This window comes from Ambystoma mexicanum, chromosome 8 (genome assembly GCF_040938575.1).
Source record: "Ambystoma mexicanum isolate Mex_15411 chromosome 8, UKY_AmexF1_1, whole genome shotgun sequence".
In the NCBI taxonomy this organism is placed as follows: Eukaryota; Metazoa; Chordata; class Amphibia; order Caudata; family Ambystomatidae; genus Ambystoma; species Ambystoma mexicanum.
The window spans coordinates 743,213,851-743,240,563 of NC_090929.1; the positions used below are offsets into that span (position 1 = coordinate 743,213,851).

General features: G+C 45.2%; 1 protein-coding gene across 7 annotated transcripts in view; it reads left to right on the forward strand.

The window, feature by feature from the left end:
• The window catches only part of LOC138472418 (uncharacterized), a 1,989,442-nt gene that overhangs the window by 1,188,244 nt on the left and 774,485 nt on the right, over nucleotides 1-26,713 (forward strand). The gene's annotated exons all lie outside the window — the stretch shown is intronic.

Here is a 26,713-nt window from a genome sequence, read left to right on the forward strand (position 1 = left end):
AGAACTCCAGGTTAGGCTATAGTGCCGATGCAGGCAGATTCATCTAGGTTCAAAGTGCAAGGAATAGGGTTGAGGTGCATATGCTAACATGCAGGCAGGGCAGCAGCGATCATCTAAATTGGAGAGTCAATCAATAAGGCTAAATGCGTATGCAAGCAGTAATCACCTAAATTGGGGATCAGGCAGTAGGCTGAATGCATAGGTATAGCAATGTTCACCTAAATTCGAGAGTCAAACAGTAAGGCTAAATACATGAATATAGCAGTGTTCACGTAGAATCGAGAGTCAAACAATGAGGCTAAATGCATGAATATAGCAATATTCACCTAAGTTCAAGAGTCAAACAATGAGGCTAAATGCATGAATATAGCAGTGTTCACCTAAGTTCAAGAGTCAAATAGTGAGGCTAGATACATGAATATAGCAGTGTTCATCTAAGTTCGAGAGTCAAACAATGAGGCTAAATGCATGAATATAGCAATGTTCACCTAAGTTCAAGAGTCAGACAATGAGGCTAAAATGCATGAATATAGCAGTGTTCGCATAAATACAAGAGTCAAACAGTGTGGCAAGATACATGTGCAAGGCAGTAATCACCTGAAATCAGAGCTCAGACAATAGGGCTAAGGTGCGGACAGAGTTCACGAATCATGAGGTAACTAGGATGCAGGTGCGGGTTGTTAGTTTTGCAGTGTAGCGGTAACTGTAGAGAAGGGTACAGGGGTGGAGAGGTTCGCCAGCCTAGGTTTGAAGTTCACATTATCATATAGTTAGGTGTGGCGTGCGCAATCATTAAGCGGAGGGTCCCAGCCAGGTTCGTAAGAGCACCATGTAAGCGAGATCACATAGGCGCGGAGTGAAGGGACTTTAAGGAATCGAACAGGATCACGGCTGTGTTGTAATTGTGGGCGGAGGCACGGGTCCCTGGTTTCAGTGGACTCACGGCCGAGTGCGAGGTAGATACATGCAGCGATTATATGATGTTGTTAATGAAGGACAGAGCTCGGTAGTAGAGCGTTCGTATCGCGGAGTGATAAAGGATGCGGGGTCGTGGATCTCTTACCGATCACGGTAGATCTCTTCGCAATGGCATGGGGGCGGAGATGCAGGGGTTATGGCCTTGGCCTTGGGCCATTCTCGGACAGGCTCAGGACAGGAGCCTTTTGCGGGGCCCTCTGTGCTGGTCGGCTGTGCCTGTCGGTTGCCTGTGATTGGGGAAAAGGCACCGAGGGGTGGTCGGACCAATCAGCTGTAGTTGTCGGGCTGCTCTTCAGGAAGACTCATCTAGGTGCAATTCGGCGGGGGCCATCTAGAGGATATATTTTTGAATATTGCTGCGTTGAGAATGCAATATATTTCCACGGTGCTGCTGGATTCTGGGGTCATAGCACGGTGGATGCAGCGTTCAAATGTAGAAAGCTGCTGAAAGCATATAACGAGATTGGTATCGGTAGATCCGTCACTTAGAATGGAAGCAAAGCCCCTTCCCTGCTAATGTCCCCTCTGCCTCTTTTCGACTGGCTGCTTTGTTCCTTCAGATTCATACAGGGAACCAGGCCCTCCACGACCAGTCTACCCCTATGTAAATCTAGAAAACGACCCTAACCAAGCATAGAAAGTATATTATGTTGGCCGTAAACCAATCACATCACATAACCAACACCGCAACCACAGATTCGCCAGTGTAACCATAGGGCGTCCATCTTGTGAAACATTCTCAATCTTTCTTTTTTCTTTTCTGTCAAATGCTTTTGCAAAACGTATAAATGCTCTGAAAGCTCATAAACGGTACGAGGCCACAGCTTGCATGTTGATAGATCGACCCAGACAGAAATGCAAAGCAGTACAGAAATACATTGTTTTCCTCCCTCACTAAGTCCTTGAGAGCAAGCAGAAACAGCATTTAATCAACAGTCCAGGTGACGGCCTGTCTTACTACAGCTGTAGCAATAGGCAGTTAAAGGCATGAATTATGCTTTTCTAGCGGTCCTCCTTCGCGGATCTTCCTTAGAACAGGCTGACCCCTAGTTCACGGATAGAAACTGATAGATAACGTGCTTTGGAATGTGTCTCTCTCGCGAACACAATATCCTTGATGAACAAGTGCTTTGTGTTCTTAACAACAAAGAACTATGTCTGCAACTGTTGCTAAGTATAAGAAACTTGTCATAATGTGTCATAATTGTCATAATTGTCAATCACCGAACCCTAGCTCAAGAAGATACATTATGGGCAGTTCTGATGTGCCTTGAAGGCTGATATTTTGTATAAATGTTACTGTTCTTATGATGTTCGCTCTCTTGCGTCTCACGAGGTCTGGGTGACACACGTTGCGAGACGTTAGACCCCAGTCGGCCGATTGAGCATACATTTTACAAATAAACCATAGTACTTGGGAAATCAAACCTCATATCTGTTGTATCACTAGTATATGGTGATTGTGCCTTAGTCTCCATATTTACTGAGGGTCTTCAGGGCCTAGCAAAAATGGCCCCTGAATAGGGACCCTCCTCCTTTTGCTCCATCGTATACGCTAAGTTTGAAGAAGGCGAAAACGAATCGAGGACGAGGCTGTCGAGCCGGGATTGAAAGATGTTCGGGGCGCCCCTGTGAAAGTGATGAGAGACTCCTTTGAAGATCTGTACACAGCCGATCCCTGATCGATGAGCAGCGTCCAGAGAGCATCGAGGCGAGGGTCCCGAAACGAGGCAGATTGAGCCAGATACGCAGTCACAATGGTTTTTGGTTGCGTCTGTATACGGACGAATTGCGTCTTGTGTGACGAACTGATCAGGTGAGTCGTGCCCCGATTCTTAATCGCCCTGATATTGATTGAGTGTTGTTCTTGCAAGATCAAACGCCCAGGGTGAGGAAACGAGTTAAGATCAATTGTGTGTCTTTCTGTCTAGTGGGATTTTTCCGCTGCGGTAGACAATCTTTTGGAAACTGGCCAGGTTGCGCCACCCATAGGGTCGCCAGCGTTTGAAATGTATGTGAAGTATGGAATAGGGGCAATAATGTTTAACGCAATTTGGCATAGGCAGACCAGACATGTAGTAGACTTTCAGTGGCCGAACGATGGGACTTTTGAATTGGCACGTATAGAATACTTAGAATCAGTATTGCTACACAAGAAAGCACGCCCAGCGGCATTCGATGTCGTGAGAGATTGGAGGAAGGAAGCTAACCTCCGTCTGAGAAGTAGGGAGAAACATGCATATAGACACAAATCAAACACAGATAAAGTGCTAGAACTTGATGAGCTTAAAGTAACAGAGGATCTAAGAAGAATGGCAGGGCATTTCAAATAGGTGTACAAAAGATATATCCACAACAAGATTTGCATACATCAGATGAGCTAATAAATAAAATTCTGAATGAACGAAGAAATTAACGTCCTCAAGGTAGTACTGACCCTATTGCACCTCTACCCATTGCTCCTCCACCTCCGCTGCCACCCCCCATTGATGTTGTTCCGTCTGCACCAGCTCCCCTGTACACATGACACAATTTCCTCCACTGCCGCCAGAGCATGAGTTAGCAGCCGCAGCAGGAGGCAGTTCTTCAGAGGTGGGGCCTGTGCTGAAAGGAAGCACGAGAGTAACATATAGTACGGTTAGCAGAGAGAGGAAAGAGCAGCGAGAGAGTGGGCCGAGATGTATATTGAAGGCAACGATGACGGCTCGAACAACAGGTATTATTAGAATGCATGGAGGAGTATCTTGTGTAGGAATGGAAAAAATGGACTGGTACATTGGCTCTGCAGGAGTTGCGAGATCTAAATGTTTTTTCTCGTATGCGGGAGGGTGCGTCGGAAGTACAAGAACATGTAGGCTGGCTATTTGGGTTTAAAAGTGAGCTTGATCTATTGACTGAAGAAATGAAGAAAGGGAAACATGTAGTGCCATATGTTCAGCAACGATATTTGCCGCCATTGAAACCTGTTAGTGACGAGATGAAGATTTGTACGCGAGAGGCGTTTAGATGGATTACAGACGTCACCATTACCCCAATAGAAGTGCATGATACATTTAGTGAGTATACACTAGAGATGCAAAGGAAGGTATTGCAGTTGATGGTTGAGTATTTGGAAGATGAGTGTTTGAGAAAATAATCATGTTGCCCCCCGATTTAATGACAATATACAAGAGAGCATTTTTGCCTGAAACTGGAAAGGCTGCTCTTTCTCTCGATTTAGCTTTATTGCTTGGCAAGCGAACAGCTGAGGAAGCACCCAGTTTGCAATTACCCATGAGAGTAGTGCCCCCTACGTTTGTCCCAAAAGTAGAGATAGCTGCCGCTAATGGAAATGCAGCGCAGGCAATAGAAGCCCATTATACTGCACAGTTCATGGAGTTCCCTTTTTCTAGACACAAGCTAAATAATATTAAGCAAACAATCCCTTATTTTAGGAAAAATCCGGCAGGATTTTATAAGGAAAGTCTGTTTTGAATTCGTCTGTTTTTACAATGAGTGATATTGACCTAGTATTTCCCGTGATTCTTCCCGTCGACATACAGATGACATTGATATTTTGGAAGATACATGGCAACATTTGATTATAAGTGATGCAGGCAGAAAAGCTGGTGAAAAATCGGTCATGTTGGCATTACCAGCTCGAATAGTACAGAAATTGAAATTTTAGTACCTGAGAGAAGGCTTGTGTGGGACAAGTTAACGGCTTGTATGCAGGGTAAAGATGAAGTTGCGATAGATTATTTTAATCGATTTGAAGAAGTATTTGCAGATTTCAGTGGTCAAGATTTGAGTACTGAACCAGGGAAGAGGTTGTTTGTTGATAAGTATGTACGAGGGTTGTGACTGAAAATTCAAAATTTAATAATGACATCGGAGAGTGCGTGGCAGGCAAAATCACAGAGTGACGTGTTACACATGGCCCAATATTATGAGAATAGAGTAAATGCAGAGAAGGAGAAAGAAATAAGAGACAAAGGGAATTTGAAAACAAGGGTATTGATGCATCAAGTAGCATCAAGTAGCAAACAATAACCGAAGTGGTGAGAACACACAAACAAGATCTAATTTCTCCAACATGCACAGGGGTCCAATTGGACTTAATCAGTGTGCCTATTGTAGACAAGAAGGCCATTGGCGAGCACAATGCCCGTAGATACAGAATCGGAATGGGTATTTCCCGAGAAGACAGAATAGAGGTCGCCCGGGAACACAAGGACAGAATAGAAACATGAGAACGCCACAAAGCCAGAACAACCAGGGGGATCACAACCAGAATCAGAATCAGAACCAGCAGCAGCAGAATAGTATGGACGATGGAAATATTTTTGATAACCAGGCCAATGCATACATCTGATGATATATTACTTTACTAGGGCAGCCCAAGGCAGGGGTTAGAACCAGTGTCTACTCCCGTAGACCAGAAAGGGTCCTACGTAGAAATGAAGGTTGGGAATAGGGAACACACTTTTCTAGTGGACACAGGTGCACAGAAATGTTCAATTGACCATCACCTGGTTTCAGATATACCAGTGTCAGGGCAAAATAATGTCTCAGTAGGGTTCGCAGGTACACCAGTAATTAGTCCAGTGTCCCAGTCAGTACCTATAACACTAGGTCCATTCTAGGTTCATTTCTTTTGACACAAAATTGCGGCGAAAATTTATTGGGTTTAAATTTGTTGAAAAAATTGAGTGTGGTTATTCATTGTTCCCCTGATGGAGTATATTTGACAATATCACCACAAAAAGCTCCAGTATCACAATTTTTGTCCAAACCATTACCGACTGAATTGAGTAGAGTACCAACATGTATGTGGGCAATGAATGATAATGATGTTGGCTGTTTAAAAAAAGAGCCAGTAAAAATTGAGTTGAAACAAGGACTACATTACCACGCATTCCACAATATAAGATCTCAGTGGAAGGGGAGAAAGCATTGAAATGCATTGTTTCTGATTTGATTAAATGAAAAGTGATTGAAGAGATTACTGGTTGCACTTGCAATAGTCCAATTCTTCCAGTTTATGAGAAAGGAGGTAATGAAATACCGTATCGGTTCATAATTGATTTGCGCGGATTGGAAGTATTTGATCCCCAATTTCCATTGGTCCCAGATGTGACTACCATTTTGACTATGATTCCAGCATCTGCATCATATTTTAGTGTTGTAGATTTGAAGAATGCATTTTTTAGCATTCCGGTACATCCAGAGAGCAGATATTTATTTGCTTTTACTCTAGGAGGACGTTCATTCACACGAATTCCACAAGATTACACTGAAAGCCCGAGTATTTATAGTAGAGCATTGAAAGAACAACTAGACATGCTAGAGCTACCAACAGGTTGTGTATTATTGCAATACATTGATAACCTATTAATTGCATCAGACACAGAAGACATTTGCAAGGAGAGCACAGCTACATTGCTGACACATCTAGCAGCACATGTACACAAAACATCATTAAAAAAATTCCAGTATTTTCGAAAGGAGGTGGCCTATTGGGCTACCTACTTTCGAAGGAGAGAAGGAGACTGATGCCGGAAAGGAAAGAAAGCATTTCTGGTATGCCTATTCCAAAAACGCAGAAGGAAGTCAGAGCTATAATAGGCATGGCTTCATATTGTAGTGAGTGGATTGCGAATTGTGCCATGATTGTGAAACCAATGGTGGTATTGACAAAGAAGGATGTTGCTTTGCCCTTGCCATGGAGCATAGAATGTCAAGAAGCATTTCATTTGCTCAAAACTGCATTGTGCACAGCTCCAGTTTTGGGCACACCAAATTATGAGAAGAATTTCAAGTTATTTGTGCATGAAAATAATGGATGTGCTTTGGCTGTTTTGACCCAGGAACAAGGAGGGAGAAATAGACCATGCAGTTATTTTTCTTCCGCGTTGGATCCTGTTGCATGCGCTTTGCCATGCTGTTTGTGAGCTGTTGCTGTGGCTGCCACGTCAGTGAAATAAACCGAGGGGAGGGTTTTGGGTCATGCTTTAACCATGATGGTGCCTCACGCAGTAGATGTTCTTTTAAATAGAACGCAGACGCAACACCTCACATCAGCCAGGCTGACGAGATATGAAATAGTTATATTTGCACCGCATATTAAAATTATGAGATGTTGTGCTTTGAATCCGGGTGAGTTAATGTCTCCTCCCAATGAAAAGACGGGGGAAAAAGAATTCTCCCATGATTGTATAATGGTTACTGAGCAAGAAACGAAAGGAAGAATTGATCTAACAGATACCCCACAGAAAGAGCCAGATGGAGAACTGTTTTGTGACGTTTCATGTTTCAAATTACCTGATGGTATATCAACTGCTGCATATACCATCACTACACTAAAGAGTATTGTTGAGAGCAAAAGAATCCCATACAATTCAGCACAGGCTGCAGAGATAATAGCATTAACAAGAGCATGTGAAATTTCTGAAAACCTCAATGTAAATATATATACTGACAGTCAGTACACATTTGGGGTGGTACACAATTTTGGTCGACTATGGGCTGAGAGGGGTTTTCTGACATCACATGGAACAAAGATTCAACATGGCAATTTGATAGTAAGACTTGTCTGCTCTTGCACTTCCTAAACGAATAATGAAATGTGAAACGCATAAAAAAGTAAGATGTAACATTGGAAAAGGAAACGCATTTGCAGACAAAATTGCAAAACAAACTGCCACTGATTTACATACGAACATGTGTATTGAAAGGTCAAAAGAAGTACTCTGTATGGTAGAAAACGGAATTGCCACAGTTAAAGAGATGCAAACAGAAGCAACTGCAGACGAAATAAAAGCTTGGTCTGAGGGTACAGCAGAACTAGACATAGAGGGTTGCTGGGTGGACAAAACGAGTAAAAAATGGATGTTGCCAAATGCCTATGTAACAGCGATGGTCACTATGGCCCACAGCTCCACACACATAGGTTCTAAAAAAATTATTCAGCATCTAGATACAGTATGGCAGAATCCGCACCTTAGAAAAAATGCCGACAGATTGCAACACAACATTGGAAAAGGAACAACGACTCCTGTAGGTAGTTTTGCCCCCCTCCTATGCCATTTGAAGTAATCCAGTTTCATTTCATAGAAATGGAAAGGTGTCAGAATTTCAAGTACTTCCTTGTGGTGATCTGTGCATTTAGCAAACGGGTGGAGGCCTATCCACTTAAAGATTGCACAGCAATGAGCACAGGGAAAGTGATGCTAAAAGAGTACTTTTCCCGTTATGGCCTGCCACATGTCATATGGTCAGACAACGGCCCGCATTTCATTGCGGCCGTGATACTACAAAATTTGTGCAGGCTTCCAGACAGATAAACGATTCCATTCGGCCGGACACCCGATGGGTGCCGTTCTTGTTGAGCGCCAGAACAGTATTTTGAAGAATACAATTTGCAAAATATGCTCAGGGAGTCAGTTGAAGTGGCCTGATGCGCTGCCATTGTGCATGAGAACGTCTGTACAGGCAAGAACTGGACTCTCCCCATACGAAATCGTGATGGGGAGACCCGCAAATGTTTGGAGCGCTCCGCAGCCTAAACGTCTGAATGAGATTGAATACCCTTTGCCCGGCACTTATTGTAAACTGTTAACTCAGAAACTGTGTTTGATTCATCAGCAGGTGCAGGCGGCTCTTCCTGTCAGATATACTGGCCCGGGGCATTGTCTGCAGCCTGGAGACTTGGTGCTGACTAAGAATTTTGAGCAGACATCCTCACTGGCACTGAGGTGGAAGGGCCTGTACCAGGTCGTCCTGGCAACACAAACTGCAGTCCGAGTGGATGGTCGCAAGGTGTGGGTCCATGCTACGCACACCAAGGGCCTCATTACAACTCAGGCGGTAAGGGGTTTACGGCGCCGTAAACAGCGCCGACCCTTACCGCCTGAGTACGAGGTCCCTTAGCGCCATGGCGGATTTAACACCTGCTTTTAGCAGGTGTTAAAATCCATGGCGCTAAGGGACCATGGAGTTAATTACGCCACCGTAATTTACGGTGGCATAATTAACGCCTTCCCCACTCCCATTATGCCCTATGGGGCAAAAATGGGAATGGGGAAGGGTAAATGGGGATTGGGGACTTACCGCCCCGCCAAACTCGGAATGGGGCGGTAAGTCCACCAACCACCATGGCGTAAACGTAGTTTACGCCATGGTGGTAAAGTCACGGCCCAGGCGGTAACTTACCGCCTGGGTCGTAATGAGGCCCCAAGAGAATTCCATTCCCTTTGAAAGAGCTGCCTGATCCAAACGCCGAGAAAGAAACAGCTGCACTCGATCGCAAAGACACAATCGCCAGTTCTCTGCCAGAAGTGCTCCCTAAGCCTGAGGAAGGGCCTGGTGAGATTGGAACGAGGATCAAAGGGCCAAAGGTGCCTCAGCCTTGCCCGACCAGTGTTGTATCATCACTCATTGCATCATAGGCTGACACTAAGCCTGTTACTGGAAATGAAAATGCATTATTCATTAATCACACAGTACCTGGAGCAATAAGGTACAACCTACGTTCTCAAAGTCGGAAGTGATCTGATCTGCGTGTTTGTTTTGCCTCTGCACCCAACACAGATGGATTGGGTATCGGAGGCCTAGGGAAGTGGAGCGTGGGAGCTGTATAACTCTGCAGGCAAATTGAAAGCTCCGGAACGCGGCTTCCCGGTGCTACCTTGGAAAAAAAAGGAATGGCCAATGCAAGCCCGTGTGGACAAGCGGGGAGGCATATGGTACCAACACAACTGATGCTTGCTGTAACATTTTTGGAGCACTGTGCAGAGTCACAATAAGCTTGCTACTCCTTCATTAAGCAGGCTAATGAGAACTGGTCTGGACGCTTTGCTACTATCTGGACGCTTTGCTGCTATCTGGACGCTTTGCTGCTATTTGGACACTTTGCTGCTATTTGAACCCTTTGCTGTTTAACGTGTGCTGCTGTGAAGAAATTGTTTGTGACGAACATTGCCGAGATAAGGATTGCAGACAATGGGCCTCATTACGACCCAGGCGGTAAGGGGTTAACGGCGCCGTAAAAGGTGTCAGCGCCGTTAAACCCTTACCGCCTAATTACAAGGTCCCTTTGCGTGCCGGTTTTAACAGCCGTTAAGGAAGGAACCCGCAAAGGGACTTTCGAGTTATTTACGGTACCGCAATTTGCGGTACCATAATTACCGCATTCCCCATTCCCATTGAGCCCTATGGGGGCAAAAATGGGAATGGCGAAGGGCCAATGGTGAATGGGGAATAACCGCCCCGCCAACCTTGGAATGGGACGGTAATTCCGCCATTCACCATGGCGGAGTTGGTAAAATACCGGCGTCAACCATGGCGCTAACAGCGCCATGGTTAACGCCAGGGTCGTAAAGAGGCCCAATGCCTATACGTACTCCTGTTCCCTCCTGTACCAACGCTGATGATATTATAGAGATGGAGGCTAAAGGAATACATGAAAGAATTTGCTGTAGGAAACCTATGTTAATAACTATGACATTACTTTGCATTCTGAATACACTGATCCCAATATTTTGGAACTTGGAAGCTGTGCATCCTTAAGCTAATCTTTGCCTGCTACTAATGCTCCTGCCACAAACAGTCCGGTACATGTGCTCTCTTATACTCTCCCTCCTTTAGAAGAGAGACACAGAAGAGGGTATGATAATAACACATTGCTTTTGATCATGAATATGACTCACACTATCCTGAATAGAACAAATTGTTTGGTCTGCTCCCATTTACCCCAGCATGGTGGAAAGGGAATGGGTTGGTACGTACAGCCAATACCTCTTAATATGGCATGGTATGCATCATTGAGTGCACTATTTTTTGGGAAATGGAATAAGAGTGACGGGTAAATTGGATAGAACAAACATAGATGAGTTTGAAAGAGTGGTAATGGAACCAGTAGGTTGTTCCATATTTAACAGGGCAAGAATAATACAACCAGTGGTAGGACCAGTAGATAGACTCTTTGTGCCTTATAAATCATCTGTAATCACTTTCCAGATGAATCCAGTAGGGAACAAGGACGTTGTGCCCCCCTCCTATACTATCAATTACAGTCCATGTACTGTCCCATTCTGCTTACGAAAGCAGGGTTCTTATTCAGTAGGAACATTCACTAGATTCATGAATATTGCAGAACTTGACAAAGAGGAAGAACCAATATATGTAGGTGATCCCGTTTATTTTATATGTGGAGAACAAGCTTATCCCTGGTTGCCTAGAAATTGGGGAGGGACGTGTTACTTAGGGATCCTTTTTCCTGTTGTATTCCATTCCAAAACTTCAGACATATCCAAATTATCCAGATCCAGGCCACATCAGGATGATACAGGAATAATTACGGAAGATATAGCAAAATCATTTATACCATTCTGGGGACAAGCAATAAATTCATGGAATATAAGGAAACTGTCCAGGTGTTAGAAAAAACGATAAATGGAACGACCAATATATTATATAATATGACATTAGAAGAGAAGGCAGTGAGATTAATGACACTTCAGAATAGAATGGTTCTTGACATAATTCTGGCTGATCGTGGAGGTGTGTGCAAAATCGTGGGGTCAGCGTGCTGTGTATTTGTAAGTGACTCCTCCACTACGATTTTTGAAGCAATCAAGAAATTGCACATTCTGAGTTCGGACATTCATACCCCGACAGGCGTTTGGGATCTGAATATAAGTTAATGGTTTTGGGAGCTACTGCGTTTATGGGGATGGAGACTAATTGCAATCCTAATAACATTACTTGGAATCCTCATGTTCTGCTGTTGTTGCATACACTGCTTGCCAATCTTTTGCTGTGAAATAACAAATGAAGGTATACATATGATGACAGTAAAACAAACTCCCAGGTTGAATAAGGATGTAAATAAGGAAATGGAAACAATGAAAGAATTCATGTCAATTAATATTGAAGATGACGACTACAGTAGCATGTGTAGTTCAGAATTATATACATGGTCAGATGAAGATGAGATGTATGGATGATGCTCTTGGCTTACGGCCAAAAGGAGGGTTTGTAAATCTAGAAAACGACCCTAACCAAGCATAGAAAGTATATTATGTTGGCCATAACCCACTCGCATTACATAACCAACACCGCGACCACAGATTCGCTAGTGTAACCATAGGGCGTCCATCTTGTGTAACGTTCGCCATCTTGCTTTTATCTTTTCTATCAAACGCTTTTGCAAAACCTATAAATGCTCTGAAAGCTCATACACGGTACAAGGCCAAAGCTTGCATGTTGATAAATCGACCCAGACAGGAATAACAAGACGTACAGAAATACATTGTTTTCCTCCCTCACTGAGTCCTTGAGAGCAAGCAGAAACGGCATTTAATCAACAGACCAGGTGCCGGCCTGTTTCACTACAGCTGTAGCAATAGGCAGTTAAAGGCATGAATTGTACTTTTCTAGCGGTCCTCCTTCGCGGATCTTCCTTAGAACAGGCTGAACCCTAGTTCACAAATAGAAACTGATAGATAACGTGCTTTGGAATGTGTCTCTCTCGGGAACATGATATCCTTGATGAACAAGTGCTTTGTGTTCTTGATAATAAAGAACTATGTCTGCAACTGTTGCTAAGTATAAGAAACTTGTCATAATGTGTCATAATTGTCATAATTGTCAATCACCGAACCCTAGCTCAAGAAGAAACATTATGGGCGGTTCTGATGTGCCTTGAAGGCTGTTATTTTGTATATATGTAACTGTTCTTATGATGTTCGCTCTCTTGCGTCTGACGAGATCTGGGTGACACAAGTTGCGAGACGTTAGACCCCAGTCGGCTGACTGAGCATACTTTTTGCAAATAAACCACAGAACTTGGGAAATTGAACCTTGTGTCTGTCGTATCACTAGTATATTGTGATTGTACCTTAGTCTCCATATGCAGAGGGTCTTCAGGACCTAGCACCTGCACTTGGTCTCCCCTGACTCCCCTGCCCCCTTATTTGCACTTGCCCTACCAGACTCCCTCCCCCTGCACTAGTCTGGCTGGGCCTGCACCCCTTAAGCCCATCCAGCCCGTTCCTCGCACTTGGACCTTCTTTTCCCCTGCACTGTCTGCAGTCCACTGTCACTTGTCCACCCTGCCTCCCCCAGCACTCGCCTAACTCATGTGCCCTTCCCTTACCTTCTCCCCCTTTCTATTGCATTCTCTCCACACCTATCCTACATGCACTTCCTTTCCCTCCTTAGCATAAGAGCATTCTGCTCTGTACCGGCACTTCCCCTCCCTCCCCTCTCCTCCGCACTTCTTGTTACTGCACTTGCACGATCTGAATAACACAAGACCTGGTAGGGCTGTTTTTGTTGTTTTATTTTGTTTTCTTCATCCCTGTCCCCACTCCCCCCTCTTCCTTGTCTTGTTGTGCCTTGAATCATTGTTGTTGTATAGGCACATTATAAATACCCAATAAATAAATAAAAGGTACATGCAAAACAAAGGCATTCCATTTCAGAAGACTGCTTAAAAATAACACTAGCGGGTTGATGTTATTATATGATAGCAGGGATCAAGATCAGGATTTGATAAGCAAAAGCTAAAAGCAACTCCTCTCTATCCAGCATCACAGTGGGTAGGAACCACCTATAGGGAACGAGGAGCGAGTGCCTATCATGCACAAATCTAACTTCCACATTTGATGCGAAACATAAATCTATATTGATACGGTGTTATCTGTTATGCTATTAATGTCTCTACATGTCTCCCAGTGCTCCAGTATACACATTCTCAAACGCACAGAGCTAATGTCACATATGTATGTATGTGCGGTACCAGATGACCGAGGAGTCAAAGGTAGCTTCTAGTAGCTGTTGGTGTCAAGCCAACCAGGCTCTCCCAGGCTACAACCAGGATCTAAATCGCTCCCAGTTCCCAGCAATTTCAAACCCTGTAATAGACGTTGCTACTAATCAAGGAGTAAACATTTGCCAAGCACTGCCATAATGGACTTAGCCATAACATAGCAACAGCTGGAAAATAGTGCAAGTACCCAATCTGCTCCCTCACAAATACTTATCTGTGTATATGTATATGTGTTTGTATGTATGCAAGTGGATGTGTGTGTGTGTGTTTGTGTGTGTGTGTCCATACACAGGTCAGAGTAGCCTAAAGGAACTCTTACAGCAGCATTGGTCAACCCTAAACCCAGTATGCAGGGTAGTCCAGGCATACACAAATAATGGCTTGATCTTACACACATATAATGTTCTGCTCAGTTTTCAGGGCCTGCATGCTTCACCTTTGTGTTGCACATCCCCTGTTTGAATTTCTCATCTGGTTTAGCATGAAACCGAAGTGAGGGCACTGTACAATTGCTTTTGTGATCACAGAGGGCACACACAGGAGCTGCCTAGTTTAGTAGCAAGTGTGGTGTACTTTTGCTGCCTTCTCTGACATTTTGCTCAGACTTTTTAGTAATGGCAGAGGGCGCTATACAAAAATCATATAACATAACATGTACCAGTGTAAATTGGACTGCTCAAAATGTAAGCAGATTAAAAGAACATGTAATGAGTTGCTTTGAATCTCTTAGCTCTTTAGAAGTAGAGACCTTACTTTGTCCTGGAAATTTTCCTTATGCCAAAGGCACTTGTCCCTCCTTAATTTGTCAGCTGAGATCAACTTTTTTGTTACCCTTTTTAGAATCCTCAGGTGAACACCTATTTGATCAAACTATCCAACAGAAGGAGCACGAACTGCAGAAGGCCTTAGAAGCCTTAATGAAAGATAGGCATGCAGATTGGGAAACTGTGTTAAATAAGTCTAGAATTAGGCAGGTTTACAAAAATGGCTCCCTGGCTTCAGTGACAAGAGAAAGCTAAAACATGCTGAGACCCTAAGAGACAAGAATTCTTGCTGTCTTTGGAGATGCATTAATGCTAATGCTTATGTGCAATGATTTGCTCACCTAACTCAATTTCACAGAGTATCTGGATGCCACATTTTTCATTCACCCATATATGCACCCACTAATCATAATGGGATAATCCTTGATAGGAAACATCTGGGGAATATGGATCTGCAATTCTCTTGTTCAGGAGTTGAAAAGTTAATTGATTGATTGAATGTTTATTTACTATGCGCTTATACACAAGTGTTTCAAAGCGTAACCATGCATGGGAAGTGAAGACATAGGGAAAACAGACAATGATCTTACTAGGCATGGTACATTCAGATTATGCAGGTGGACAGAAAGAAGTGCATGCGGGGGGGAGGGGGCAATAGGGACCAAGTGCGCCCAGTCCCATCAGAAAATAGGTTAAGTGCAGAGAGATACCACTCTTATGGGTCGTAGCCGAAGTGCAGTAGTGCTGCGGCAAGTGCAAGGCGCGGAAGCAAGTGCAGGAGACTGACGAGGAAAGCTTGGGACCTGTGAGGCTCTGAAGGTACACCAAGTAGCCATTCAGCAAAACTGAGCAGATGTTGAGGGGACTGAGCAAGAGAGCAGAAAGAGGTGGTTAGCAGGGGAGTGAGAAGGAGGAGGAAAGTCTTGAGGAGTTTCCGGAACTAAAGGAGGTCCGGCTGAAGACAGAGAGAGGCAGGGAGGCTGTTCCGGAGGGAGGCACCTGCAGTGGATAAAGATCTCCCCACAAGTTTCTGCTTGGAGAAGCGGCTCACCTGCAGAGAGTTGGAGGAAGACGAGCGGAGGGCTCAGGAAGGCGAGTATTTAGGAAGAGAGCGTTGTAGATAGAGTGGGCCAAGGCCCCAGAAAGCCTTGTGGACAATTCATAGGGTCCTGAACTTAATCCTTGCAGCCACAGGGAGCCAGTGAAGGGATTTCAGCGCCAGAGAGATGCAGTCCCTGGGCTTGAGGCCAAGGATAAGTTTTGCGCTTTGTTCTGGATGAGTTGAAGAGGACAGAGGGTAGAAGATGGCAGGTTGAGAAAGAGGCTGTTGCAGTAGAGAGGACCAGGGCTCTGGAGATGGTGAGCCTCTGGGGGAAGGTGTGAAAAGGTAGAATACTTCTGAGACGGTACAGTTGGTAGTGGGACTTTTTAGAGATGTCCGCGATGTGAGACCAGAAGGAGAGAGTGGAGTCGAAGATGACCCCCAGATTTCTTGCCTCGTTGATAGGCAGAGCTGCAGGGCCAAGGGAGGCCAGCCAGAGAGAAAGAGGGAAGGTGGTAGCAGGGGTCCATATGAGGACAATCTCTGTCTTACTGGCATTTAGGCAGAGGTCATTTGCAGCACACCACGACTGAATTGCGGACAGAAAGCCAGGTATGAGTGAGGAAGAGGCCGAAGGTAGCCTGAAGGAGAGCTGCGTGTCATCCGCTTAACACTGAAAGTTGGAGGTGAAGGTGGCTATCATACGGGCCATACATTAAAAAGATCTAGGGCTCCAGGAAGCAATGGGTTAGCAAACGGTATGCTCATGGCTAATCTGCCCACCTGTGCCATTATTCTATTCACTTTAGTTATGCAAATTGTAAGACATTCACAATTAATGTTGTCGATTTTGGCCCAGATCCTCAAATAACAAGGCATCTAAAAATAGAGCAGAGGATATGCTATTTTTAGATAACCCATTTTTGGAAATGTGCAGGTCACCTTATTCTCAAAAGTGAACTGGACATTTCCAAGGGGCTGAGATGTAGAGCAACTGATGCGCTGGCCAGACACCTTGAATACCTCTGTGTCGGAAGCGCACTCCCGAAAACTTTCTACAGGCTCCCAGTGCATTTCACCATAACAGACCCTTAGGGTGCCTGCCACATTAAAATGTGACCCAATAAAACAAATGTTTATGCCGTTTGAGGAATAGAAGTGCAAGTGATACAGCAGTGGTTCATACCTCTGCTGTCACACTTAAAAATAAAATTACATGTCCGGGTCAGGAAAGACCCAGTCATGCAGTGGTACTCCCTGTGCACCTATTCAAAGCAGGCGCATAGGGTTGCCAACAATATCTGCACATTTGATAGCACATCATGTTTGTAAATTTGAGATGCACTTTTAAATGCACAGAAGCGCAGCCTGATTTGCGCAAAGGGGTGAAAAAGACTGTCTGTATGGGTGCCCATTCAGGTGTGCTTTGTGGATTGGGCTGATCTTTTTTTGGCACAAGTGATGAGATGTGCTTGCACATTTCATTTCTTGCATCTGTGAGACAGGCACAGTATCAAGAGAGACACAGACTCAAAGGAATTCATTTCAAAACGTGTATTTACTACGGTTCCTAAGTTAATGTAATGCCTAACTGGCCCTAACTCTAAAGGGATAATTCTCTAACTGATGTTTTATAAGGCTGTCGACGTCTGATAGTCCAAAATAAAAGTCTGTCTGTGTCTAAGCCTTTGTTTGCCCTCACTCTTTACTAAAATGTGATACGAAGTCTTAAAAAGAAAGGAAGAAAACAGTGGTTAAAAAGAAAAATAGGAAACCAAGGTTGGTTTCAGGTGGTCGTCTCACCAGTTGTAGTTTGGTCAATATCCCAAAAAAAGTTCAATCAAAAAGGGCTGTTCGTAAGACCTTCTCCCCAGTGCTCTTGCAATAGTCTCAAATACCTTCAGATTCTTTATTTCCATGGGGTTCCCTTCCCCAAGCTTCAACTTGTTAAAGTTCCAAACGGCACAAAAGAAATATGAAAGTTCCTTTTGAAACTTCTCAGGGTTACCTTTCCCAAGCTTCAATCCTTTCAACACTACAAGACAATAAGTCTCCAACTTGGTTAGGCCTCTCAGGGTTCCCTTGCCCAAGCTCAGGCCCCTTCCAGTTTCCAACACAAATTCAGCTTTGTCAGAATGTACATTGCTTTTCCTTGAGGATCTTAAACTAATAGGTATTCAACTTTGTTAGGCCTCTCAGGGTTCCCTTCCCCAAGCCGAGGCCCCTTTTGGTTTCAAACACAGGTTCAGCTTGTCAGGCAGTACCATTCCTTTCAGATACAGTCATTTCACACAAACTTCACTTGTGGGGTGCAATCAGAGACTTTAGAAACCACCTGGTTCTTTACTCTTCTTAGGTGTGGCCACTCCGATCTGTAACCAACTTTTTTTTTTAAATTTGGTTTTATTGATTTTGAAACCAAAAATAAAAATAAGAACAAAAGATTTGAACATTTCACTTGTTACAACTCTGTTAGCATATGGTTACATCAAAAGAACAAAACTAGAGTCTCATTATACAATTGATCGTCCTTGTGTTCGTTTCCGATCTCTTATAGTAACAGTCATTATAACATACCCCATACCCACCACCTTTCTCCCCATGGCTGGACAGACATCATTGCGGCATCTTTTCTCTGTTGATATGTTCATAGCGGGTAATGTTCGGTTCACTATTGTGAGGTTTCCTTGATTCTTGGGTCAAAACTGTCCTGTATTGAGAGTTTTTGATATTCTTGGTTTAATTAAGATCCTGTAGTGTCCTCGGGTTGGGAGTCCGTCGTCTCTGAGAGGTGTTTGCCTCGAAATTCTGACCATAAGATCTCGCATTGCGACGCTTTGTTGTGTAGGGATGCCGTGATCAATTCCATTGTGTAAATGTTGGTTGATAAATTGATCCATTCCTTCTTACTTGGAACCTTTTTGGATTTCCATTTTGTTACTAGCAGTGCACAGGCTGCTAGTAATAGGTGTGGGGGAAGACCCCTGAGTCTAGTCCATTCATCCTCATCTTTTTCCATTCCGAAGAGAACCAAACGTGGGTCAACGTCTCTTTGTATGCCGTCTATGTCTTTGATCCATGCCAGGACTTCCTCCCAGAATACCTTAATGCGTGGGCAGCTCCACCACATGTGCCAATAGTTGGCTGTTTCTCCACATTCTCGCCAACATCTCGGGCTCAGAATCTGAAACATCTTGGACAATTTGAGTGGGTCGTATTGCCATCTATGTAGGAGTTTAATGGCGTGTGATTTATATTGACTGGATAAGGATATTTTGGATGTGTTTTTGCACATCATTTCCCATTGTTCTGGATCTATCCCCTCTCCTAAGTCACTCCCCCATCTGCTTCTGAGATGTTCCGTGGACCCGGTGCCTGCTTCAATAACTTCTTTGTACATTGCAGATATCAAACCCTTCATTTCAGACTTAGAATCCAAAAGTTGTTCGAATGGGGTGAGTTCTCTCTGCAGCTTTCCCTTCCATGCATATTTTGTGAGGACTCCTTTTATCTGGATGTATTGGAAGGTGGATAATGGGCCTATCCTTAGGGCTTCAGTTAGGTCTGGAAGGGTTATGAAGTTGTCCTTCTTTTGGAGTTGCCTTACCCTTTCGAGTCCCGCCTCGTACCAGGATTGGAATCTTCCTACTTCGGGTATATGATTGTTTATGCCAGGGGCCCATAAGTGGCTAAGTGGGGACGGCCAAGTGGTGATCTTGTTCATTGCTTTGCTTGGTTGCCAGATGTTCCAGATGGTACTCAGTATCGGGCGGCCCTTAATTTTCCGTTGTATTCTTTTGTGAGGGGTCTATAGCCATTCTGACACAGTGGCCGGTGAGAAGTAATGATTGTCCATGTGGACCCATTGGAGGTGGTTGTGGTCACCTAGTTGTGGGATAAGGATACGTAGTTGTGAGGCTTTGTAGTATGCTCGCAGGTCAGGGAGGCCTACTCCTCCTTTGTCTTTGGAAAGCGTCAGAGTGTCGTATGCAATCCTTGCCTTCTTTCCCTGCCAGAGGAACCTAAGCATACGTTTTTTGGCCTCTTCAAAAAACGCATTTGGTATCTCGATAGGTAACATCTGGAAAGGGTACAGGAATCGGGGGAGGCATACCATTTTAATGGCGTTAATCCGACCTAACCATGAGATCATGAGTTTGTCCCAACTATTCAGATCGGCCGAGAAGCTCTGGAGGAGGGGAGGTAAGTTAGTTTCGTATAGTTCTGTTATGTTTTTAGTGATCTGGATGCCTAAGTATTAAAACGCAGAGTGTTCGAGTTTGAGGCCTAAGGGCAAGAACTTGGTTTCGTTGTCCTCTTTCGTTCCTTGCAAAGGGAACAATATTGATTTAGTCTTGTTCACCTTAAACCCAGAGAGTTTGCCATATTCTTCTAATAGTTGGAGGGCATGAGGGACAGATACAGAGGGGTTGGTAATGTGTAAAAGTATATAATCAGCATAGAGTGCTATCTTATATTCTTTCGTTCCCAATCGCATGCCTTCTATTCTGGAGTCAGATCGTATTTTTTGGGCCAGGGGTTCTAGGGAGAGCGCAAAAAGTATTGCAGAGAAGGGGCACCCCTGTCTAGTACCACGTCCCATGTCAAACCATCTGGAATATTCCCCATTAACAGAGATAGATGCCTTTGGGGATGTGTATACTGCTCGTATTCCTTTCCTAAACCTCGGCCCTATCCCTACCTTGCGAAGGACTGCCCTCAGGAATTCCCACTCCACTCTATCAAAGGCTTTTTCTCATCTATTGACAGTAGGGCAGGGTCACCTGGTAGTTCTGGTGATGAGTGGATGAGATGGAGAGTTTTGAGCATGCTGTCAGCCCCTTGCCTACCCAATATAAATCCGACTTGGTCATTGTGTATGAGGTGAGGGATCAGTACTTCCAATCGGGCAGCTAGTACCCTGGTGTAAATTTTGGCATCTAAGTTGAGCAATGAAATTGGGTGGTATGAACCACAATGTTTGGGGTTCCTTCCCTCCTTTGAGATCAATGTTATGAGCACCTTCGTAAAGGAGTCGGGGGCTGTCCCTGTTTCTAATATCTCGTTAAAGAGCTCCGTCAAGAATGGTGTTAGCTGGTCACTGAAGGTTTTATAAAACCCAGCGGTATAGCCGTCCTCTCCGGGGGATTTGCCTACAGTTAGTCTTTTAATTGCCTCTTGGACATCAGGTTCGGATATCGGGGACTCTAAGAGCTCAGTTTCAGGGTACGAGATTTTGGGCATGTCTATCTGGGAGAGATAGTGATCTGTATCTGATTGTCCTGGAGTCACTTCCGAGGTGTACAACGCCTCGTAGAAGTTTGCAAAACTCTCTGGGATAGTGTGGAGGGTTGGGGGGGGGGTCCTAGGGTTTTCTTCAATTATCTCTTTCACTTTCCGCTCCGCCCTTTGTTCTCTGAGTCTGGCTGCCAATAGTGCGTCGGCCTTGTCCCCCTTCTCATAGAATTTCTGTTTGAGGAATCGAAGTTTGCCCACAATTTGTCCATGCTCCAATAGTCTTAGTTCTTCCCTTTTACGTTGTGCTATGTTGATTTTGTCGCGGTCCGTGCTCATGTGTTCCCTGTTCTCGCTTTCCAGTTGGCATATTTCGGACCTAAGTCTGTGCTCAATTATCTTTCTCTCTCTTTTTTTGGTAGATCCTTCTCGTATCAGGATGCCTCTCCAGGTGTCTTTACCCACCTCCCATATTGACTGCTTGGAGACTTCCCCATTGTTGTTTAGTTTGAAGTATTCCTCAATTTCAGTTGCCATTTCAATTTTAAATACTGTATCTTTCAACAGGCTTTCATTACAGCACCACATCCCTCCAGAAACAGGTAAGTCTGCCCATCTTATATCTGACAGGACCATGTCATGGTCTGACCATGTTATCAGAATTATTTCTGATAGCGTTGTGGTGTCAAGGAGGTCCTTGGTGAAGTACAAGTAATCAATCCTGGTGAATGTTTTGTGCGGATTGGAGTAGAATGTGTAGCCTCTTTCATTAGGATGTTTAATTCTCCACACATCTTGCAGGTTATATATCTCCATTATGTCGGAAAGCCCAGTGCGATCACTTCTCGTTTGGTTTCTTATCTCGGGGTTGCCTGGTTCCCAGTCTTTGGTCGGGTCTGCCCATTGATTAAAGTCTCCTCCGAGAACAACTTGGCCAGATGCTTCTAACATTATTTTGGATATTGTCTTTTCTAGGAACTTGGCTTGTCCTGCGTTGGGAGAGTATATTACTGTGACTGTTACTTTAACCTTTACGATTGTCCCAGATATCAGGAGGGCACGCCCGCTTACATCGGACCAGGTCTTATCTACTTCGAAATTGATTCCTTTCTTGATCAGGATTCCAACTCCTCCCTTCCTGAGTGGGCCCGAGCCCCAGAATTCTTTTCCCCCTCTTTTTCCTAGTATGCCTCTCTCCTCCCCCTTGGCAAACTTTGTCTCTTGTAGAAGGAGAATGTCTATTTGAGATCTACGGAATTCCCTTGCCACTAGTGATCTCTTGGTCGGCGAGTTGAGGCCTTTCACGTTAAGTGTTCCTATCCTTAGGGACTCCCTAACCTTCTGCTCTTCAATTGGTGCCATTATCAGAGTATTTCGGTTGTGGATTCGTTATCAAGTAGATATATTGTTCATAAGGACTCACGTTGTCTTGATTGATCCTTTGTATTGCTGATAATGCTTCATCCTCTGTACATTTCTTGTCTGCCCAGCCCCCCCACCCTCCACCCTTCCCACATTGACGGCGTCCGTGCGGACCCAGATAAAGACACTGGTCCTGCACCGAACCACCTTTAGGCACCGTCACTTCGGGTCCCCAAGATTATTATAACATCATAATCTTGATTGAGCCCCCTTTCACCTCCCTCCTTCGTTTACATGGCCCGAGTCTTTTTTGAGCCTATACATCCTTACACAGTTCAGGGATGGACATATGTATTAGAATATATGTCATCTTACCAGTGTTGCAGTTCATCAGTTCTCTCCCCCTGGAGGGTATTACCTCTCCGAAAATTCCCCGATCCCTTGACACGTTTCCGCCTGGGGCCCTGTATACGCCATCCTCTTTCTTCTCGACGTGGGTCTCACCGATCGTGTTCCCCAGCGTTTGGTCCAAGGAGGTCAGAGATGTACGCCTTGATCTCCCCCTCTGGGCTTAGCTTGATTTTGTTTCCGTTGTATTCGAAGGACCGAGAGAAGGGGTATCCCCACCTGTATCTTATGCCCTTTTCCTTCAGATGTTTGGTGATAGGCCCGCACATGCGTTGGAGTGACAAGGTCATGGATGATAGGTCCTGGTATATCGAGAGTTGGGATCCTTGGAGGGTAATTGAATCGCTGCTTCTTGCTTTCTCGAGGATCCGTGTTTTGTCCTGAAAGCGGTGAAATCGAGCAAGGACAGATCTTGGTCCACCTGGAGGCCCTCCGGCTCTGTGTATCCTCTCTGTCTTAGGTTCATCAACCGCGTCATCGGCAACTAAGAGTTTGATCATGTCATGCAGGGTGTTCTTCAGATCGCTCTCCGTCTCCCTTTCTCATTCCGGGATCCCGAAAACCCTCAGGTTGTTCCGCCTCTCCCGGTTTTCCAAGTCATCAAGCTTGAGTTTGAAGCTCTCCTCTCGTTGCTCCAGTTCGGTCATCCGCTGGTCGACTTGTGCTTCTAGGGTGTCTATGGACGCTTGATTGTTCTTGACCCCTTCGAGCCTCTCCTCCATGGTATCTAGGCGTTGGGTGATCTTGTCAATTTTGGAGCCAATGCTGGCTCCCATATTCTTTATTTCGCCCAGCAAGGCGGCAATGTCCCCTTTGGTAGCTGCTGATTCACTCCCCGAGGTATTTTGGTTCGCCATGTTATGGTCACAATTTTCGGCAGGGGTCGAGACGTAGGAGAATGTAGCTAGTTTCTCCCTTATGTCCATTGGTTCTCCCGAAGTTCCGTGGTGTCACCAGTGCTGTTCAATGGGGAGATGGGGTGGGGGGCAGAGGAGGCACACGTCCCTGGGTCAGGGTCCCTACCCTCTGCACTCCGACATCGTTGGTCTCGGGAAGTTCGTTAGGTGTTGGGAGAGGTGTCCGCGGCACAGTAATGCGTATGGGTCACCCGGGGTGCCCTTTAAGCGGTGTCCGGGTCAGCCAACGCTTTGGGGATGTTTTCCTCTTGTGCGAGGTGCGGGGGTAAACATTTGGGGTGAGAGAGGTCCGAACCGCCGCTGCGCGGTGATGGCGCACCAGCCGTTGTTCACGGGGTAGATGGGATGGGCCTACCATCTCCCCGCTCAGTGCTGTCTCAAGGCCCAGTCCGATCACGCTCTTCGGAAGCTCCGCCGACTCGACCGAGGCTGTCACGTCCCCTTTGCAGCAAGGAACGTCGTCGGGAGTATGGATTCTGTGGCCGGGGTTCAGGTTCTTTCAGGCTTTCGTCGTTCGTCAGGCCCAGGGTCCGCCTCCGACAGTTGCGCAGTTCTCTGCAAGCGGCCCACGGAGCTGTTATGTGTGGCGTCTTTTTGAAGGACGTATATCTGAGGTTTGCAGGGGTCGTTTTCGATCAGGTTTTCGACCGACCGGAGGGGGGGTCCTCAGCTGGCGACACACCGGTGTAGAATCTTGGGGGGGTCGTCAAGGTGGGGGCTCAATCCCTCCTAGGGACCCGAAGTAGCGGAGCTCACGCAAAGTCAGACCACATCCGCGCGCCCCCTGGTGGCCAGTTGTAACCAACTTTTTAAACCTTTTACCTTCAGGTGCTTTCTACACACCTTCGTGCCCTCTTTTACTTCTTCCTTGTGCACGCTTGCACCTTCCCTTTGCTGTTCCTTTTTTCCACTGTGTACTCTTGCACCTTCCTTTGCTTTCTTTTGCCTTAACGTGCCCCTGGCACTCAGTTCTTTCCTGTGCTTCCTGCACACTCAACACACTGTCCTCTCTTTATCGTGCACACTCTGCACTCTTTAAAAGTCTTTCTTTTCTGTGCACACTCTGCACCATTCAAATGCCTTTCTTTCACTTTTACTTTTCTTTCCGTGCCACCAGCAGAGCTTCCTTCTTGCTACTTTTCTTTGCTCTGCTTATCTCTTACACTTTTCTGTCCTTCGTATACTTTATTTCCATGCCGCTTTAAAACTGTGTCTTTTTCCCGCTCTGCTTCAGTCAAACGCATGCTCCTGAGTTTCACTCTCTCACTCACCGGGCAGCGTCACTTTGACAAGTGGCTCCTCTGCGTATACGAATTTGAGGTCAGGGTCTCACCACCTGCCCCTCAGACACCCTTGGGACTGGCACACATTCCAACGGAACTAGAATTCTGCCGAACACCACCCGCAGGATACAGGCTGCCTAACTTCGGCTCCTTTGAGGAAAGTTTCCCTAGCCATGCTGCAGCCCCTCACAAACACCAGGCCAGTGTCTAGGCATGCCGTTTTCCTCCAGGCTTCCACTCCTTATGCTCTCTGCTCCTTGGCTTCTCGTGTCCGGACAACATCCCTAGGTCACTCTCCTTCTTGTGAAAAACCACATTTTTTATAGTTTCAAATACAGTCACGTGGAGTCACGTTTGAATTGTCAGTATTAAATGCCTGTCCCTATTATTGGGACAACTGGAGTTCTTTATATAGTATGTTTCCCTTACGTTCCAAATGTTGTATCTATAGGTAATCATCACTGCTCTTAGTGGCCTCCTCCTCGTCTCAGTATTCGTTGGAAATGGGGAGGGGGATATGGGGTGAACAATGTTTATGTTGCCACCTGAGAAGTAGGAGTCAGACACAGTGAACCAGGTATATTTAAAGAGCTAGGAAAAAGTTAATTGGAGAGAGAGGTGTACAAGCTTGGTGAGGGAAACAAGGAGTACACTCTGGGAAGTAGATGGGACCGTGGAACTACAGAGAGCTTTGGAAGACAGAGATAGGAAAAGCAATTGCTTGGGAAGTAAGTAAGAACGGTACCAGATGGGTGAGAGACGGTAGGGGCACCATTTGAAAAGAAGAAAAATGAGAATAACAGAAATTGGTTCGGAGGTTTAAAGGGGGAGAAGAGTATATTCCTTTTGAAGAAAGAAATTAAGAATCTACTTGTGAAGGGAAAGAGAGTGAGACCACCTTGGAGAAGGAAGTGAGGGGTACCACCTGGTAAACAAAAGGAAGATATAGGGAAATGAGCAACCTTCCACTAGCCAGAGAGAATAGTGTAGAACCAAGAAAGGAAGACTGAGGGGAATCAAAGAAGCCGAGAGAAAGGAAAATGAGATTTAGAGAGAGAGAGAGAGAGAGACAGAGAGAGAGAGAGAGAAAGAGAGAGAGAGAGAGAGAGAGAGAGAGAGCAGTCAGAGGGAGAGGTTTGGTGGTATGTGAAGAGAGAGAGAGATAATCTGGAAAGAAATGAAACAAAGGTCCAGGAGGGACTATTTGTTAATCGAGAGAAACTCAAAGATCAGGAAAGTTAGAGATGTCATGGGGAGAGTATGGATGAAACGTTAACCCTTGAGAGAGGGGTAGGGACATAACTTGAGGGAATATGCGAGAAAGATAAATACCCGAAAAGGAGGTCCTTCGGGACCAAATGGATTGAGGGGACGTGTTGTACTGAGAGGACATTTGATATGGTAACACTACCCCGAGAACAGGAAGGAGAGACTAGAAGAGGAAAAGGGGGAAAGGCAGTTCTGGGATGGAACATAGGAGAAAGATAGTGATAGTTAGAAACAGGCCTCTGTTCTTCTGTTCTTCCTTAAAGCTCCACCAGGGCCAGTGAGACCTCGAGACAAGAGTGACCATGGGCAAAGACAGAGAAAGAGACCAAGGAGGCGGAGGTCGAACCGACCAACTCACATGACTGCCCGAGAGGATCAGGTGGTTCTCCAGATATGCACCCACAGCTATGCACCCACAGCTTTCTAAACTCAGACTGCTAAAAATTAGAACTGCAAAGTAGATTAGCTGCTGGATATGCAGGCAAGCTACAGAGCCACCTTAAAGTGCAGACTTTTTAGGAAATTGAACTCTTGCATCCCTTGCAAACATACATTTCAATTTGTCCTTCATTTTATATGTCATAATTCATGTCCAGCCATCCAACATGCATACTAGTGCCTTAAATTCTGTTTCTAAGTTG